Consider the following 20,445-nt stretch of genomic DNA (forward strand, 5'->3'; position numbering starts at 1 on the left):
TGGAAATCAAAGACGGTTTACATTTTGGATTAAGTTACCTATATATATTATCACTATTATTATGCATATATACATACATATAAATATATAATAATAATAATAAAGAAAGCTAAGGCGGCTTATATATAAGCCTTCATAAGTCATACGTATACATATATATATATATATATATAGATGAATATCGTAAGAAAGAAAAAAAAGAGAAAATAGCGTAACGAAGAGAAAAAAAAAAAGAAAAGAACGTAAATCCCTTCGAACTTCTGGCTTTGATTTCTTACAATATGTAACTCCAATAAAAAATCTAATCCAGTAAGAGTATTTGTAACCTCCTTCTCTACACGTTGGCACTATTTTTGATTAGTGGAAGTTGACAATAACGTAGTTCTTCTTTCCTTTTGGGTTTGGCCAACGAGAGTTTTAGGAGGCATAGACGATTCTGGACATTTTCTTCTTCGATAGCTCAGTCAGAAAGTTTCTCCGGAGCTTCGAATATTTTGATTCCGTACGAAGGTATGGTTTTGGTTTCTCATAGTTAATGTTTAATGTCACGTGAAAACTCAGGCTAGAAGACCTTAAGATAGGAATGAACTGAGTGAATAATTGATGGATTGTGTATATGGTATAAAATGTGAGGTTTAGCTGTTGTCAATAATTTGCTGTTGAAGTTGGTCGATTTAGAAAAAGATTTAATATTGGTATTTGTTTGATTATGAAATAATTTGTTACTGGAAATGATTTGAGTGACTGAGAGGTGTTTGGTTTGATAGTTGGGACCCTTGAAGGGTGGCAGAAATTTGAGTCTTAGAGGAGATATTGCCAAAATTTCTTTAAGAATTAGAGTTTGATTTGAGGTAATATTTTAAAAGGGAAAGAGATTATTATGTGGCTTGTATATTTGAGACTATTTGTTGACCCTCTGTTGCAAGATGTGACCGGGCACTTTAACTCCCCGGATTCCCCCATGGGCATGCATATAAATATGAATATTGAATATTATTGAGCTTGGAGTTTAACTCCATGGAATACTATACTATTGAGCTTGGAGTGTGACTCCATGGAATTATATTTGAGCTTGGAGTTTGACTCCATGGAATATTATTGAGCTTGGGGATGCGCGCACAGAGGGACTGTCCAATGGTTAACTACCAGGACTTGTCGGGTTGGCTGTATAACCGACAGATGAGACTCATCAGCCATAGGACAGGCATACATCATATGCATTTGTTTGTTTGCTTGAGTGTGCATTGTTTTGATTTGCTTAACTGTTTAATTCTGCTTATCCGCTACTTGTTCTACTTGTTGTAAATGCTTCTCTATCTGTGTTTTCCTTGTTTGAACTGTATGTGTATGTTTTCTTAGAAATTCCTCTTGACGAAGGTGTGAGGAGAGAGGGTTGTTCCACCAATGTCTCGGAGGATTGGAGGAGTCAGAAAGTGAAGTATTAAGTTAAAGTTAGATTCAGAACTAGAATACCTTAGATAGCTTACCTAACTTTTGGTTTAGTTTATTTTTCTTAAGAATGATTCTGAGTGTCGGAGTTATAGGAATGCCTCTGGCTTTCCCGAGACCTTTTATATTAACTATGCGGGCACCTTTACCATATTGAGAACCTCCGGTTCTCATTCCGTACTATGTTGTTGTTTTTCAGATGCAGGTCGAAAGGTATCTCATTAGGCGTCTGGACACCTAAAGCGAAGTGGTTACTGGGTTATTTTGGTGTGTAGTGATGTATATATGCGTACTTAGCTTTCTTTCCGCATAACTCATACTTTTTGATCCTCCTAGAGGTTTATGGAGAGGCAGGGTTTTGTTTATGTACATTTTGGGTTTTGGATATGTATATGTATATGTAAATATTCTCCGTCCAGCCTTGACTTCGCGGACTGAGTAAGGAGCTTGTTATTTTGTACCTTTGGCTTTCTATTCATACTTTTATTATCTTACGTTTGATAGTTATAGTTTGACTCACACGCAAGTTGTTCCATTTCCGGAGCGTAGCGCTTTTCATTTTGCGGTTTTGTTTTACCCATTTTTCAAGGCTCCTAGTCTATTATCTTCTTTCTACTACTATAAGTGCATGTTTGGGCGCCATTATTTTGTTAAAAAAAGATATTTTTTCAATGAAAAAAGATCTTTTTTTATTTTTTAACGTGTTTGGCAAATTTCTAGTAGTAAAAGTAAAAGCACTAGTAAAATCAAAAAAAGATCTTTTTTGAGAAGGTGTAATTTACATCTTTTTTTAAAAGATCTTTTTTCCTTAAAAAAAAGATGTTTTTCATGTAATAAATAAACAAAAAAGTACTTTTATATTGTTATACCCAAACATAATTGATAGATAAAAAGACCTTTTTATATGAGATATCCAAACATAAAATTACTTTTACTTCTTTATAAGATCTTTTAAAAAAAGATAACTCGAAAAAAGATCTTTTCTTATAAGCTCACCCAAACAAGCCCTAAGTATGTATTTTATTTTTTTTAGAAGTTGTAATACCTCGCCACCTCTATTTTACGACTTAAGCGTAAGACTCTGTGTGGTAGGGTTTTACATTTTTCCTTAACAATAATACGCCAATTCTGACTTGGATAAAATTAGTTAGTCAAAATCAAATTAGTTCTAATAAAGTTAAGAAGCCTCAGCCCAAAAAGTACAAATTTTATGATCTAATATTGAAATTAAGGCAAGACAATGAAGATCTACAGTACGCAAAATGTCAACAAATAAAAAAAGTCAGACTCGGACACTCGGTTAAGGTTAAGATGTGTGTATCTACAATTTCAACTTGTAACGAACTGATCCGTTAATTATGCCAAGATAACGAAGATGTGATTCTTTGAAAATCATAAACAAGAGTATCTAAATATTTTCATTCAAATAATGTTATCAAATTATTTCTCCCAAAAATTTAAGTTAATAAAAAAGAGTATCTAAATTATATTTTTAATATGTTTATTATAAAAAAAATTGCTTAAACTTTTGGTATAGACTTTTTTTTTTGTCTTTTCATTGCTAAAAGTTTTTTTTTTAGAATTTAATATTAATCAAATTCTAAACTTTTTAATTATAAATACGTTTATATCATATCATAAAATTATTTATTTCAAAAATAAGTATCCTTTCAATTCCTTGCCATACGAAACTCAAGCATATGGGGGTAGTAATTAAGAAGATTTTAATGTATAAGGATACGGTCATACATAATATAATTTAGGGTTTTGTTAATTTGTATCTTAAGGATAGAAATTAGATTTATCACAAAAAAAATATTTTATAAAAATTATTACAAAAATTTATTTTTTTATATTTTTAATATATTGAATACATAAAAAATATATTATAACAAAATAAAAAATATTAAAAAAAATTATTATTATATTTTTAAAATGTGCTCTTAATTAGGGCACAGATGAGTTAAATCATATTATAAAATTTAATTTAATCAGCTATTAGAAGATTACATGTGGTATCATATGTTAACTTATTGAAAAAGATTCAATACAATATTTATAGAGATAGAACATTGAGATAAAAATATAGAAATATAAAATTGTATTTGATAAAAAAGATATGAATAGAAATAATGTGTTTAGAGTATTAAATTAGTATATTTTTTATTTTTTTATTATTTTTGTTAATTTTTTATAATTATATTTTTCATCTTAAATTTTTTGAATGAAAAAAATAAGAATAAATTAGATTTTCATAATTTATTCTAATTTATCACCAAATAAAATACAAAAAAATAAAATTTTATGCCTTTATTTTTTATGTCTTGTTCTCAAAAGCAAACTAGCTAATATTCATTCCTTTTATTTCTACTTAGAATAATTCTTTTATATTTTTTGACAGCTAAATTCAAATTCGAATCTTAAGCATAAACAAAATTCAAGATTTTCTGTTTTTCTAATTCAAAGCTATGCAAAATGTTAGATGTAACAAGTTTGAAAAAAAAAAATGAAAACCTGACAGCTGTTATTTTCATTGTCAACCCTAACATTCTATTGGTGGCCAAATTTTGACAGGCAAAGATTCTCTTAAAGATATCGACCATTCATAAATAATCATTCACACACAAGGCATAATTTTGGGCTACTCAAACACCCTTTGCAATATAGCTTGCTATTTTACTATTATTATATAGTGGTTACTCTTACAAACATGTATTGTATTTTCGTAAAGATATAATAGTTAAACTGTGGATATATATTATATTAATTAATTTAATTAAATAACTAAAAGAATAAATACTCAAATTAGTTTTAAAAAATTTTAGATTAAATATTTTAGTTTTTTACAAAATTTTATGTATTAAAATCCTCGAGAATAATTTTCGTCGGATAGATTAATTTTTTCGTCGTTTTTAATCAAATTTATAATATATACATGTTGTATAAATAAGTCTCTAACAAATTTTATTATAAGTCAATTAAATTTCAAAAATATCATTATATATAAGATAAATAAGTCTTATTTAATTTTTAAATTATCTGTCTCTATCTTACAAGAATAATAATTCTTAAGAACCTATGAAAAATAAAAATTTATTAGAGACTAATTTGATTTAAAACTGTTTGAAAACTAATATGAATGTTTATTCTATATAAAACTATTTAACGATTCTTAAAGTTATCTTTACATAAAAAATATTTTAAAAAATAGTTACCTTATTATATACAATTAATAAATTAATCTTACTAATTAATGTGTGCATGCCCCTTAGAAATTTCCAATTACTCAAAAGCAATTTGAACACTATTATAAAAAAATGTAGTGCAGGAAGGGCCAGGATTCGGCTGCCAAAAATATTAGGTTAAATCAATTCATGTCCCTTGTACAACAGTGTTATATACGCCATCTTATTTATTTACTATTACTATATTATTCTTTTTTCAGTGAAAAGTGACTTTAATTTGTATTGCTCATCTTATATATTATATCTTAATTAATTAATTATTGCATGGTGGAGAGTATACAATTCCTTGAATCACCGTCCAATAGCTATCTTTATTAATTAATGTCTACTGTGTAATTTAAAAGTTTAGGAATTATTTTAGAACACTCATATGTTTATTATTATATATATACAAAGTGAGATTTGATGGTTTTAAATAATTGAATTTTTTATAAAGGTTTTCTTTTATTAATAATAATAAATCTTACTTGTAAGTTGGCATGGTATCCAACTAACAAAAAGTAAGTACAACAATTATTATTCTTTGAATAAATTACATTTTAATAATTTTGTCAAAATTTATTGTTTAATATATACGTTATTTATATCTTAGAATTGAATATCATCACATCATATATATTTCAGCCATAAAAAAATGTCATACTAATCCTATATAGTTTGTGAAAGATCAAAGCATAAATACATGTTTTAATTCCCAATCATTAACATAAATGTGAATACTCATATTATTTTTTTTTCGTATTTTTTTTCTTGTATTACTTTTTTTCTTTGCGTATTTTTTTGGTCATCATTCTTTTATTGTTATTATTATTACTGTATTTTTTTTCTTTTTTTTTCTTTTCGTTTTAGTAATTTTGTAACATTGATTTTTTTATTTTTAGTTTTATTTTTCTTAAGAGAATAAAATAAGAAGAATTATAAGAAAATAAAATAAGAAAAAGAAGATGAAAAAAAAAATAAGAAGCAGTAGAAAATGAAGAGAAAAAAGAAGAAGAGTTTTAAATTATCAGAATTTATCAGAACAAATAACACCAAAATATTTTACTAATAATATATAAATTTATTAATTTTTACACTAAAATTTTGCTACAAAAGGACAAAAATACTTCTTTAATGCTGTATTTTTTCTTTTTCTTTTATTTTTTTGTTACTCTTATTTCTTCTTTTAGAAGTATTACTTAACATATTAGATAATAAATTATTTTTTAATAAGGAGGATTAGAAATATGAATATTATATTAAATTAGGATAGAGCTCGTCGAAACGAGAATTTTGACACCAATTTCAAAAAAAACGGTCCAAGATTGGACCGAACAGGCCGAACCGGTTAAATCGGACCCAAATCGGACTATCGGTCCAACCGTGCCTTCTCCTTCATTTTCTGCCGCACAAAGCTGAAAGCTTCTCCAGGGAGGAGAGAAACGAAACACCCCGTAATTTTACGGTAAATTTCTAACTCTCGTAACTTCTCCGTCCGAGCTCCAATCGCCGCACCGTTTGTGGCCACGCATTCACTGTGTCGAGCTCTACGTTTCTACCAGAATAATTTCATAAATAACTCGTTATTTCACACTCAACATTTATTTCCCCCAATTTTTGAGTTTTGAGAAGGAATGTTGAATTTCTTTGATTTTCGATGTTTTAGGATCCAATTAGCTTGAGAAAAACGTTCACTCTTACTTATGTGAAGTTTAGGAAAGGTGAGGATATGATAATTCTATATTAATTTCATTGGATTTGAGCTTTGAGTATTAAATTGGGTATATATGTGTTATAAATGTGTATTAGGTTGTGAATAAATAATTGGAGCTTGAAATTGTGAATACTGGAACTTGGAGGAAGCTGATTAGTTGAGTTTTGAGAGGCTGCATTGGTTTTGAATAAATAGCTTTGGTCGTTACGTGAAAATCGGCTAAGGTATGGTTTAGGTTTCTTGCATTTAATATATAATGTTCTGTGAAAACTTAGGCTAGATGACCATATGATAAGTTGGAATGCATGTGTATGTTTAATGTTTAGTAATTTGTCGATGAATATATTTGGTTGAAGTTTACTGGATAATTAGTTATTAATTTTGGATGGTGAATGTTGTTATGTTAATTTGGAGAGAATTATGGTTGAATGTTATTGTTGATGAACATGGTTGGTTTGGTACTTGTTGATTAACTAATGATTTGGTAAATTATTGATTTGAGGTATAACTATTGTAGAGGTTGTTGTGATAATGAGGTATTTTGTATTAGAAGTCTAGGATTAGTGAACTATGATCCTTAGTTAAATTTTGGTTGTTGGGTTTGAATATTGTATGAGTATAATTGTTGATCTAAGGTACATTTATTATGGTGACTGTTATGATGATGAGGAAGAGTATGTTGAATTGAAAAGAAAGCAGGTTTGGACCCGAAAAGGGTGGCAAAGTCCGAGTATTAGAGGAGATGCTGGCAAAACTTTATAAAAATTAGAAATTTTGTTTATATGATTATTTAAAAAGATTTAGATTCAGAGGTTATATGGTTTGATTTAGAGTCATTAAGAAAATGAGCATGTTTGAAGTTTGATTCATTTAGAAAAGAATGAATTACGTTTTGAATTGGAACTATTAATGGACAGAATGGGAGGTGTGATAATGAAGGATAAGGATTGAATATGATTGACGTATAATAATGAATGAGATGCGATTGAGAATGATGTGGATGTTGATGAATTATAATTGAATTATTTATATGACTTATGAATTTGAATAATCTGAGATACAAGATTCCCTGGATCAAGTGCCGTAGCTTGCCACCACGTGTACCAGGTTGAAAACTCGATACTCTGTTGACCCTACGACGTAAGTGTGACCGGGCACTATATAAATTCCCGGGAATATTACCCCATTGAGCAATATTGATTATTTGAGAAAAAGCTATGCATAGACTCTTGGGGATGCACGTCGGGGGACAGTCTAAGGACAATTCAGACTTGTCGGGTTGGCTGGATAACCGACAGATGAGCCTCATCAGGCATAGGATAGACATGCATTATATGCATATTACTTAAATTACTTGCTTGTGCTTTAATTGGGTGTGCTTATGTATACTTGCCATGCTAAATGTGTATTTATTACCTGTAATAACTGTAACCTTCTTGTGTTTGCCTTATCTGTCTATTTATATGTGAAAATGCATGAAGGAGTTGGAGGTGGATGAATGGTAGTATGTGACTTAGATTTAAGGTTAAGTTAAGTTATGATTAAATATTTTTAGAAAATCACCTTTTATGGCTCTTGTTTAATACTTTAAGCTCTATAATCTGAGTGTCGGCGTTCTAGGATTGCCTCTGGCGTTCTAGGATTGCCTCTGGCATTCCCAGGACCTTATATATTATGTGTGTGACACCTTTACCATACTGAAAACCTCCAGTTCTCATTCCATACTATGTTGTTATTTTTCAGATGCAGGTCGAGAGACATCTCGTTAGGCGTCAGGACTCTTGAAGCGGAGTGGTTACTGGGTTATTTTGTCATGCTATGATGTATATATATGTACTTAGCTTTCTTTCTGCATAACTTGTTCTTTTTGACCCTCTTAGAGGTTTATAGAGAGGCATGATTATGCATATGCACTTTTGGGTTTTGGATATGCATGTATCTATGTGTAAATATTCTCCGGACGGTCTTGACTTCGCAAGCTGAGTTAGGAGCTTGTTATTTTGTATTTTTGGCACTCTATTCCTACTTCTGTTATCTTATGTTCAAAGTTATGGTTTTCTTAGCACGCAAGTTAACTCGTTCCTTGAGCGTTGCGCTTTTATTTTGCGATTTTATTTCCTCTATTCTTCAAGGCTCCTAGCATATTATAATTCTTCTGCTATTATATGTACTCATTTTATTTTAGAGGTCGTAATACCACACCACCTCTGTTTTACGACTTAAGCGTAAAGCTTAGTGTGGTAGGGTGTTACCGTGGTAGTGATGATAACGATAATAAAAGAGAAAGATAAAAAAAGAGAAGAAGAAGACAACGATAATGACAATAACGATAGCGATGTTGATATTGACGATGGTGATGAAAATGGAGAAGAATAAGGAGTAAAAAGAATGAGAAAAAGATATAGACCACATTGCACATGGTGGTTGAACAGGATATATGACTATATGATCCTTTTTTTTCTTTGTTCTATTTCTGATTTTATTTGATAAGAGACAAAATGAAATTGTCTCTTACATAATCAATCTAAGAGAAGTCAAAACATCTCAATTCACTAAAAGAAAAGGGTAAAGTACTAAATTGGTCCCCTATGTTTAGGCGCAATTCTGTTTTAGTCTCTAAGGTTTAAAGTGTCCTTTTTGAATTAAAAAAAAAAGTTTCATTTAGCTTCAATGTAGTCCCACCGTGAAGTCAAAGTTAAATAATTAACAAAATGTCCTACATGATAGCAGTACAAAAACATAGTCGATAATATGAAGAATAAGTACAAGCTCTAGAGGCACAAAATCAACCGTGGATGCATCAATACATTTATTCATTTTTTTTTACAATTTGAATGAAATATTTTCTATATAATTAAGGAGAATCATAAATAAATGTATTGATACATTTACGGTTGATTTTGTACCTCTGAAACTTATACTTATTCTCCATATTATCGACCTTGTTTATGTATTATTGTCATGTAGGACATTTCGTTAATTATTTAACTTTGACCTCATGGTGGGACTACATTGAAACTAAATGAAACTTTTTTGGATTCAAATAGGACACTTTAAACCTTAAGGACCAAAACAGGATTACGCCCAAACGTAGGGGACCAATTTAATACTTTACCCTAGCATGTTTGCTCTGTTCTTGTTTAATCATGAAAAGACAAAACAAAATTATCTCCTGTATTACCAACATTGCAGATTCAATATACAACCCTGAGATTCATCAAGTTTGAAGTAAAAGAACACAAATTTAAAAGAATAGGCGATAGATTCAACCCCTCATTCTCTAGGTTATAGAGAACTTTCAATACTTTTATATTATTATACCCAAATATAATTGTTAGATAAAAAATATTTTTATATTAGATATCTAAATATAAAATTATTTTTATTATTTAAAAAAATTTAAAAAAATTAGTAAAAATTCACCTAAATAGATCCCAATATTGTTGATGTTGAAAATTTTTTACATACTCGGACTAAATGAATACGCTTGCTCTATATCATTTGTTTTACTATTTTGATGTTAGTTTCTATTTTATATAAAAATTAATTAATTCATTAGCATAAGAGTTCCAATTTACTAGCTATTAAAATACCTAAAATTTTCTGGCTCACATTGATTACTAAAGCGCAATTGGTTCTCTGATTTTTTTTTTCAATATACTTTTTTTTTGAGTAATTATTTAATTCAGTCTTTAAGAATTTTAAAAATTGATATTTTAATATCCAAAAAAATTAATTATAGATTAGTTTTTATAATTTTTTTTCGTCAGACATATCAGTTTTCAGACTATTTTTCGACATGATTCATCAATAGAAATTATTGAGTTAACACGTTAACTCACACATGTAGCAGTTAAGTATCCACGTATACGAAGAGGACAACGTTAAATACTATATTACCGATTACTTTTTGCTTGATAGATCTTTCATGTGTTTATATACTTGTTGCCATTACTAGAAGAGAAGATATAGACCTGAAATATATGTACACTCACTGCTAAAGATTGGAGCAGCACTAACTATATATCAACACTGCATTCAACCAGTTAATTTGTAAAAATATTGGGAAAAGATAATATACATGAATCTAATTCCACCAAAGTTGAAGAGATCAATAGGCAGACAGTAAAGAAAAGGAGAAAGGACCCATTTGAGTTAGAAGCTAGTAAAACTAATAGCACCAAAATAAAGAAAATATTTAGGGTCACTTGTAGCAAGTGTGGAGAGATTGACCACAACTATAAGACCTGCAAAGGACCTCCAGCAACACTAATTGAAAAACCAACTAATCCAAATAGAAAAATAACATCGAAAGCTAATTCTAGTTCTGAAACTTCAAACCACAACGTAGATGAGATCACTGTCTCTCAATCAGCTCCACAAACACTGGTAAAATCAAACCCAACCAAAATTGTGTTTTTTAAACTTTCATAGTGACTAAATTGTCTTTTTTAAACTTTTATAGGGACTATATTGAGCTTTCTAATAAGTTATGGAGATTGCATTGGTATTTTTTTTTATTGAACTGCAATTTGAACTACTGTTTAATCTCTTGTAGAATGTGAATGTGAATGTTAATGCTCATCAGGTTCTTTCAGAAACAGCAAATTCGGATCTAATACCTAATGTGGTAAGTTAAAAAAAGCAGTAAATATATTGTTCTTCTAATACAAAAGTTTATATAATCTAATAAGTTGTTATTTGTTATATGCAGATAACTATGAGACCAAGGTCTCACCAATTTTTAAGCACCAATTTCATCTAGTGCTAGAGTTAAGCAACCTATTATCAGGTCACATCAACCACTCCCCATTCAGTTGAGCATTCCACTAACGATTTCACCATTTACAACAATTGGAGGAGTCTCAGTTGAAACAATGGCAGCTGCCAGTAAAAGTACTGCATTAAGGATGTTCCAGTTTATTCCAAATCCTCGTTTCAAGCATTCGAGGAAAAGCTTACTAATATTGTATGCTGAAGACATAACATTAGGCTTTTTAGTGTCTTAGTTTAAACTGTGTTTTGGTGTCTTAATGCTCTACTTTGCTATTATCATATTAGTTTTGGATGAGAGATTGTTGTGTAAAAAACTCTCAATTTGGTTGTCATTAGGTTTTATGCTGTTGTATGCATGAAGAGTTTGTGTTTTGACACTTCCTAATATCTTATTAGTTTGCTACTATAACATGAATAATTTTTTGGTTTAATTACTCTGTTAGTCCTTATAGTTTTTTGAAATTTTTAATTAGGTTCATATACTTTTTTTTTCATTTTAATTGAGTCCTTGCACTATTTTTTTTTAATTGAGTCCCTATGCTTTTTTTTTTCCTTTTATTTGGGTCTCTGCACCAATTTTTTTTTAGTTGGGTCCCTATAAAATTAAACCAATTACTGATAAGAGAGATCTAATTGAAAAAAAATTTTGGTGCAGAAACCCAATTAAAAGGAAAAAAAGTATAGGGACCTAATTAAAAATTTTATATAGAGACCAATAGAATAATTAAACCTAATTTTTTTGAAGACTTGTATGCTTAAGTTCTAAAATATATAATCTACTGTGATTTACTTATTAGTATTAAAAATAATGGTGTGTTATATTGTTTTTATTTATTTTTCTCATAATGTTTGTGATTGTATATTTAGCCCAACCAACACTGTTTTTTTCGTCCTTAGTCTCACTTGAATACCAAATCATTGCTCTTGATTCTAATAGCATCAACCAATTACTTGCTCTTGATTTTAATAAGCATACATATTGCAAAAACCCCCTTTAACTTACTACCATTTATTCCAAAAAAATTACAAATACATTTGCAATTTCATCAAAATATTATTTAAATATTGAACTAAAAGTAAACTTATATATAATATATGTCTAACTCTAAATTTCTTACAAGGCAATAATTATCAGTTATGGTCAAAACTAATAATGTCAGAACCATAAAAACAGACACTACATTAAAATATTTTTTTTTAAAGTCAATCTTTGGAGCTACATCTTGATGAACCTTTAATATATTAATTTTATTCTGTAAATCTATCAATTTCTGTTCTAAACCATCATCATCAGTCTCGCAAATGGATGGCACATTATCAACCAATTCTGCACTAGACATGGCCTCCATAGCACCATCATTAAAACTGATGTCAAAAATCTAGTCAACTCATGTAAAGAACTTGCAAAGAGAAAAATTTGTTCTGTCCATCCCACGGACAGATTATTCAACACAATTTTTTTTCTGATTTTAATTAATTAGAATGGCAACAATTATTTACCTTATACAGTGGGTATCCAAAAAATAATTTGATCGAATTTTTGTAAGTTCTTAAAATGGAGACTATTATATACAAACTGTATGAGCATTTTGGGTGTTACTCCTTTGTAATATCAATGTTCCTCAACTTGCTTACGTCACCATGTACAAGACCAGTATCACTGAAGTCACCGTGTCTCCTTCCACGGTAATTCGAAGAAGACAAACTTTCTCTACTTAGCATCATCAAAATTGAACTTGGATATGTCAATTCTGCATATGACGAACTAGGGTTTCATGAGGACGATCTTTAATGATGAAGAACGAGAAAGGAGGAGTATTAATATGATGCCATTTTTTCAAAAAAAATTTCAGTGACTATTTTGTCCTCCTCGCATACGTGAACACTTAACTGTCATGTGTGCAAGTTAATGTGCCAACTTAGTAATTTCTGTTGATGAGCCACACCAAAAAATAGCATGGGAATTGATATGTCTGACGGAAGAAAACTATGGGGACTGATATGTATATTAATTTTTTTTGGGGGCTAAAATGTCTACTTTTAAAATTTTTGGGGACTGAATTGGGTAATTACTCGATTTTTTTCACGGTATCTTTCAACCAGACAAGTTAAAGACTAATTCATCGCCTATTTAAACTTTATTTAAGGGTCTACCGTTGACCAATAGATTACTGCATACATAAGACGAGATTTAAACCATCCAACACTTGCTTAAGTGAATGAATAAGTTGACCACTCCACTAACTCAAATTAGTTATTTCTCTCCAATATCGTTGCTGGGTAATCATTTAAACTTTTTTATTATGTTTAGATGTTTTTTTTTTTTGATAATTTACTATATATGTTTAGATTTGTAAAAGAAAAACACAAATTTAATTACCTAAAAAAAATTAGATGTTTTTACCTTACAGGACTTTTTACATTATCCAAAATAAGAAAAAACTCTTTTTCCGCATAGCCAAAAAAACAAAGAAAATTCTCCTCTTAAAAGTTTCGATTTCTTTCTTTATTTTTCAACTCCAAATATGGTTAATATTGATACAAAAAATCTTTTTACCTTTTCATTAGCGAAGACAATTAAAGTTTAGATGCACAATCAATTATTGAAATAGGTACAAGTACCTAAGTATTATATATATATTATGTTTAAAATGAACGTACGTACTACGTAATAATCCTAAAAGTTTAAAAATTTTGGTTCAATTACTTTTTATAAAAGCTGGATTTGAGAGAAATTTTGCCTCAATTCAGGTCAAAGTTATAATGGATTATAGCCAGGTGAGTCAAGCTCTATCTGCAAATTAAACATTTGCTTCTGCGTTTCATATATATATATATATATTGGATTTAATTTTATTATTATTATTATCTATAACTCATTTACATATCTCATTCTATAGACTCATTGAAGTTGCGTGATTTTTGTATGCTTTTTACCGTGATTTTTGTTGTTATTAACAGTGACCCTGATGCTAGGCTCATATAGGGTCTATAGCTATGATTTTGCATGGACCTTTGGTTATTTTTATTTTATTTTTTTTTATATAATTCTATATATTCTCAATATTCCAAGCAGCGCGATATGATTGCGCTCATGGGTTGAATGTTTTACTTTCCCAGAACAAAAGTCAGTCAAAGTGATTATTTGTCAAAAATTGTAGAATGTGTCCATCAAACGTTACTACACACATATATTGTTGTTTATTTGCTTTTATAAAGCAGTTGCAAAATTTAAATAATGGACAAAATATATAATTCTATTTCTAATCCACATCATAAAGGTCCTTAGTGTCTCCTATTTTTTTTTTTATCTTTTTTATGTCATAATCTTGCTTTCTATTTGAGTTTTCCTCATACAATGTTTATTTATGTATATGTGATGAAAATTTTGGTCATATACAAGGTGTTTTATATACATAAGTAATTAAAAGCAATTCTATAACCAACAATTGTAAAAAATTAAAAAAATCAACAATTATAATAAAAAATGTGTAATAAAAGTCCAATAGCAAAACATTAAATTATTTTAGATTTTTTAAGGGTTTAGATATCAACATTGTTTATAATATAATATACAGAAGATATACTGTACAATTATTCTTAAAATCTCAATTTGAAAATCATTTTTGTTGTGTGGTGTGTAAGGGCCAAGGGCCACTTCTTATAAAAAGATATTAATTTTTTTAGTAATTTTTAAAAAACACACACTAACTTTTTTTTCTCCCTTAATTAGCGCTCTTGATTATTGCAATTAAGCCTTCTTTATACTTAAGATTTCTAATCTGATCCTCATATTAAGTTTGTCACTCAATCGATGAGGAGAGAAGAAAATAAAACAATCATTTAATTCTAGGTAAAAATATGAACTACTTTGGCAATGAAGAAACATAATCCATATAGTAGTTTATACCCAGCGTACAATTGCTGTATGCTTACATAAATGTAGCAAGCTAGAGCAAAAATGAAAAAAATAAAAAAAAAATTAAAAAGGCAATTAAAGTAGCTAATATCATGTATTATTGCAATAATCAATCTGAGTGTGTGTGAGTGAGAGAGAGAATTAGGTGATAACGAAGGAGGAGAGGGCTATGATTATTCTAAAACCTAAACAAAAAAGGTTATTACAAAGCTGTCCCATGACCGAAGTAGTAGTGTAATCAATTGCTAATAAAATATGATTACATAAAAAGCAAAATGAAAACCCCTTCCTTTAAATAAAACTAAAGTAGCTATAGAGTTTAACAAATAAAATAGGATTGCTTAAAATTTTGATTTCTTATTTAGAGTTTATTTGTTTAATGAAAAATGCTAAAAAAAATGAATGTAATCTTCTACAAAAATTAACTTGTTATTAAAAATATAAAAAGGAAAAACAAAAAAATATACTAAACAAAAAATTCTAAATTTTTTAAATTATAAATATTAAATATTAAATCTTAAATTTAAACTATTAATATAAAATATAATAAATATAGAGTTAAATTTATTTAATTAACAAGGAGTACAATATTTTTTGTTTATGTTAGTCTGGTAAAAATTTTTATTTTTAAAAATAGTTTATCAAAGTTGAATTTTAAAATATATATATTTTTAATTTTAACCTCTATATTTAATAAATCAAACTAAAAATAACTTTTAATAAATACAAATAATAATTATATTTGATAAAACAACTTTTTTTTTTAATTTAAATAGACCATAATAAAAGAATATATATAACATCACAAAATAACTTAAAAAAATGCATCTCTTGATATTTTCAAAAACATCCGTAATTTTTTAAAAATCACAAATAAAAACATATAAAATTTTATTTATCAAATATAAAATAAAGTATTTATGCAAACATCTCTTAAAAGAGTTTTACAGAATATCAAACCTTAGTAAAAAGCATTTAATGAAAACGAACCTTAGGTAAAAAAACTAAAAATTAAATTAAATTAGTAAAATTTGAAATAATAAAATATATAATTGCATGGAAAAATTAGGGGAACGAAAAGGAAAAGATAATAAGGAAAAAGGAAAGAGGGGAGTGATGGGGGGGAAGGAATTGAAAAGAGAGAAAAAGAAGACACATATTGGTAATACTTGATCTCCTTTATCCGCCTTTAGCTTTATTTTTATTTAAAGAAAGAGAGGAATCCATGTTGGTCCAAGCACTCTAAGACAAATTCATCTTCAGAGCAAGAAAAGAAAAGCACTCTTCAGAAAACGAGATTTCAACACCTTCAGGGCTAGCTTCGGAAATTGCATTCCTTATACTAACCCAACCCAACCCCATAACTCAATCATTTCTCTCTCTCTTTCCTCCTCTTCTATATTTAGTGCTTGGTGGAGCTTCAACCTTGCCCTCACCCTCCAACCATAACCCCACATATTCTTCTTCCTTTTCTCACTATTATTAGCCAAACCTTCTTCCTCCCTCCCTATCTTTAGCCCTTTGCTTTTCCTTCTTTTATTCAATAGGGTTTTCAATCAATTTAATTAAACCCCATTTTCATTATTGTCACCTACTTCTACTTCTAGATCTCAATTCCTATACCTCAGTATATATACCTCCTTCACTCTTGCTCTTTACTTCTAGTACTCTCTCTCTCTCTCTCTCTATGAGATAAGTTTTCTTATATCATACATATCAATTCCAGCTTCATATGTATTCCCATGATGAAGCTAAGAGAATTATAGTATTAATTAATTCTATATATATAGGTTTCATCATCATCATCATTATACCATGTTTTATCATATTATTCATGTATAGGTCTATAAATTAAGTTAGAGTATGTGTGTTATTACAACTTCCGCCAAAATAGCATTTGTCACATGTTTTTATTAGATGTGGATATGTATGTGTGCATCCTAACCTAGTATTAGTCATGGATACACATGATTTCAGGGTAAGTAGAGACTAAGTAGTTGTTATTGTTGTTGTTGATGTTACTATTGTTGGTAAGCTTTAATAAATGCAATTTAGACATGTGTGTTAAATTTGATGCATCTTAATTTCCTTTGTGTCACATCATGCATACATGTGTGTATGTGCCTGGCTCCCTGTATGCCATTTGTAGAGCTCATCGAAATATCGATGACCTCTGTAGATGGCGTATGAGGAGCCAAGCATATTCCATATACATACATGGAGAAATACAAACACAATTAGAATAAGTTTAATCATTATAAATTATCTTCACTAATTAAACATGTATTATTGCACTAACTATATATTAGAGGGCCATATATATAGGTCAATTATTCAACAAAGCAGGGCATTGTCATTTTCAAAGTCACAGGTAATGCTTCCTCATTGCTTAACAAAGGTACATATCTTCCTTTTTTCATCATTGCAAGAAAGAAACTTATTATTTTCTATGTAAAGAAGTTATTTATTTTAGGGTTGTTCTGGTATTGTTGATGATTCATAATATGTGTGACAGCTTATTGAGAAACATATATGTACTACTTATTAGATAGTATTTTTTTTTAAGGAGAGAATTTTATTTACACTTGAAACAAGGGCATGGGAAAACCACAAGAAAAACCAAGTTACTGTAAATTTTTAGAACCTGTTGCTGACAATTAACATGGAAGTTATAAAAATTAGTTGCTTCACTTTTTCTTCTTGCCATGCTTGTCTGTTCTCATGGACATTTCATATGACCTCTGATTATACCAACAAATATATATATAATGGCCTCAAAAGAAGATATACTGTGCCATATGTCTATACAGTTAAAATGTATTTATTTTAATCTAGGGAGAAAATTGGTCACGTGATCATTATGTTAGTCTAGAAAAGTTCAAATTCATAATGCAATAATGCAGTTATGATTCTAATAAACTCTTATTATACATTGACTCTTCTTACTGGTAGAAATTTTCTTCATATACCTAGGTTAACTAACAACATATAATGAAACAAATTAAAAAATATCATCATGTACGTACGTGGAATCATGTACATTTAAAAAAAAGGGTTTAGTTTTAATGTTATTCTTTAAGAATATATTTTTCAAAATATATTCATATATTATATACATGGGCTTTCATGGTTTTTTTATGATTGTGTAGGTGCATTGTTTTTGTTTTTGTAATTGTTTAGTATGAACTCTCATATGATATTTATTTTTCCCCATCTGATTTTGAGCATGATACTTTATTTATAAAAAAAATTCATGTGTTATATACTTTTCTTTTAACTTTAATATATTCTCTTAGTTGTGTTTGAATTTGATCCCTCAATTCCCCATAGGAATTTTAGGGATATGAAAAATATATGTCTTTAATTTATCATATTGTTATATATAGATAAATAGATCCACCACTAACCTTTGATGCTGAGGATGAGAATACAGTTTTATTATTAATGCCTAGCTAGTTATTATAAGAATAATCATCAAGTTTGTAGTTTCATATTGGAGTAATTATATACATAATGTTATTGTATGTATATACATTCTCTTAAAACATTGGTGGTTAATGAACCTTCTGGTTGAATATAAGAGCTAGCTAGAGAACTATATGTGTAGCAGTGGAACGTGAATGTTGATGAATTTGTTAATTATTAGAAGGGGGTGTGATATAGCATCTAGGTATATGCTATCCATGGGTCATGAGACAGTAAAAATATTCATTATTTAACCCATCAATTGCAATATATAGTGAAGAAAATATATAATCAGATTTATAGTGATAAAGGTGTCTATTCCATTGATTCTCAAGAGAAATAGAGAGTATATGCATATGTTTTTTTGTTTTAAATTAGGACACATATTGATGAGGTTATTTTTGGTAAATATTTTAACAAATTTTATTTTAATAAATTTTATTTTAATAAATTTTTGTTTTTTTAAAATAAATTTGATATTTTTTATAATTGATTATTTTAACCATATATTTTTTAGATATGATAAAACTTTAGTACAATACTTAGTTATTAGAATTAAAATATACAATACGTAGGCTATTGTCCGCTCTTAGAATTTTGAAAAAATATTGTAAGATATAATAACTGAATATTATTTATACCAAAATTTTATTAATATCTAAAAAAAATAAGTCAATTTTAACTTGTACTCTAAGAATATATATTTTGTTAAACCCTAAACTATTCCAATAATTTTCTAAACTACAACATACTAAAACCTAAAAGCTCACCAATAATTGCTATATATATTATTGCTCTTATTCATTAGGACATGTATATGCATATACATGTATAATGTGTAATAGTAAATTTGCTTTTAGGTATAGGAGTTAGGCCAACTCCCAAGTAGTAGAGCATATAGTTAGTGAAATATTTTGAATGGATTAAATGATTTAAAAAAGAATTTATAATTAGGAATTGGGGACAACACAGCACATACACACGCATGGGGTCTGGGCAGGGCTTGAAGAAAGTGAAGAAAAGATGTATATATCACGGGAAAAGCAAAAGCATGATTTGTATGTGTGGGAATAGGAGGAGGAGGATGAAGAAGAGAGGGGGATTATGATTATGATTATGGCCACTGGGGAATAGGAATCTCATGCAAAAAGGAGTTGGACCACTCTCTCTCTCTCTCTCTTGCTGAGAAGAGAATATGTTTTTACGGTCAAAGCAGGTCAAAAGTGGGACCACCCCTGGGGAACCCTGCCTGTCTCTCCTTTCTCTCTTCCTCTCTCCAAATTTGTTACATTCTATTATTTTCTAGTTCGACAATGGAATATTATTCTACTTATACATCATGGTTTTATTTTGTTAAGATCATATATATGTTATTAGGTTATTGTTTAAAAATATTAAATGTCTTGTAATTTTATTTTTTTAATTTTTAATTGATATTTCATTTGTTAGCAATAGAATGTGGTTTGTATAACAAGAAGTCAATGATTCTAATATTCTTCTAAAACTAGAAGATAAATTATTATTTTTTATATATTGCATATAATAAGTCTGATTGTACATTTGAATTAAATTCTAAATATTTGTATAATCTTAGTGTATTTTAAAAAAAAAACTTGCTTTTATTCTCATAGGTTAAATATATAAAAAAGAATAATTTATTCTCTAATTTCACAAAAATTAAAAAATAATTACTTTATAAGATTATTACTTGTTAAAACTAATAATATGTTTCCCTATAACAAGTAGTACTTTTATTTAGGTAATGATGGGTTTTTGGTTTTTCTTAAATGGTATCATCAATTGGATTATTATTAGTATCACAATAATCCAATTATGAAATAGATATATAGAGTTATAGCCTACTAATGCAGATGGATTATTAGTGAATATGATTGGTC

This window comes from Arachis stenosperma, chromosome 9 (genome assembly GCF_014773155.1).
Source record: "Arachis stenosperma cultivar V10309 chromosome 9, arast.V10309.gnm1.PFL2, whole genome shotgun sequence".
NCBI lineage: Eukaryota > Viridiplantae > Streptophyta > Magnoliopsida > Fabales > Fabaceae > Arachis > Arachis stenosperma.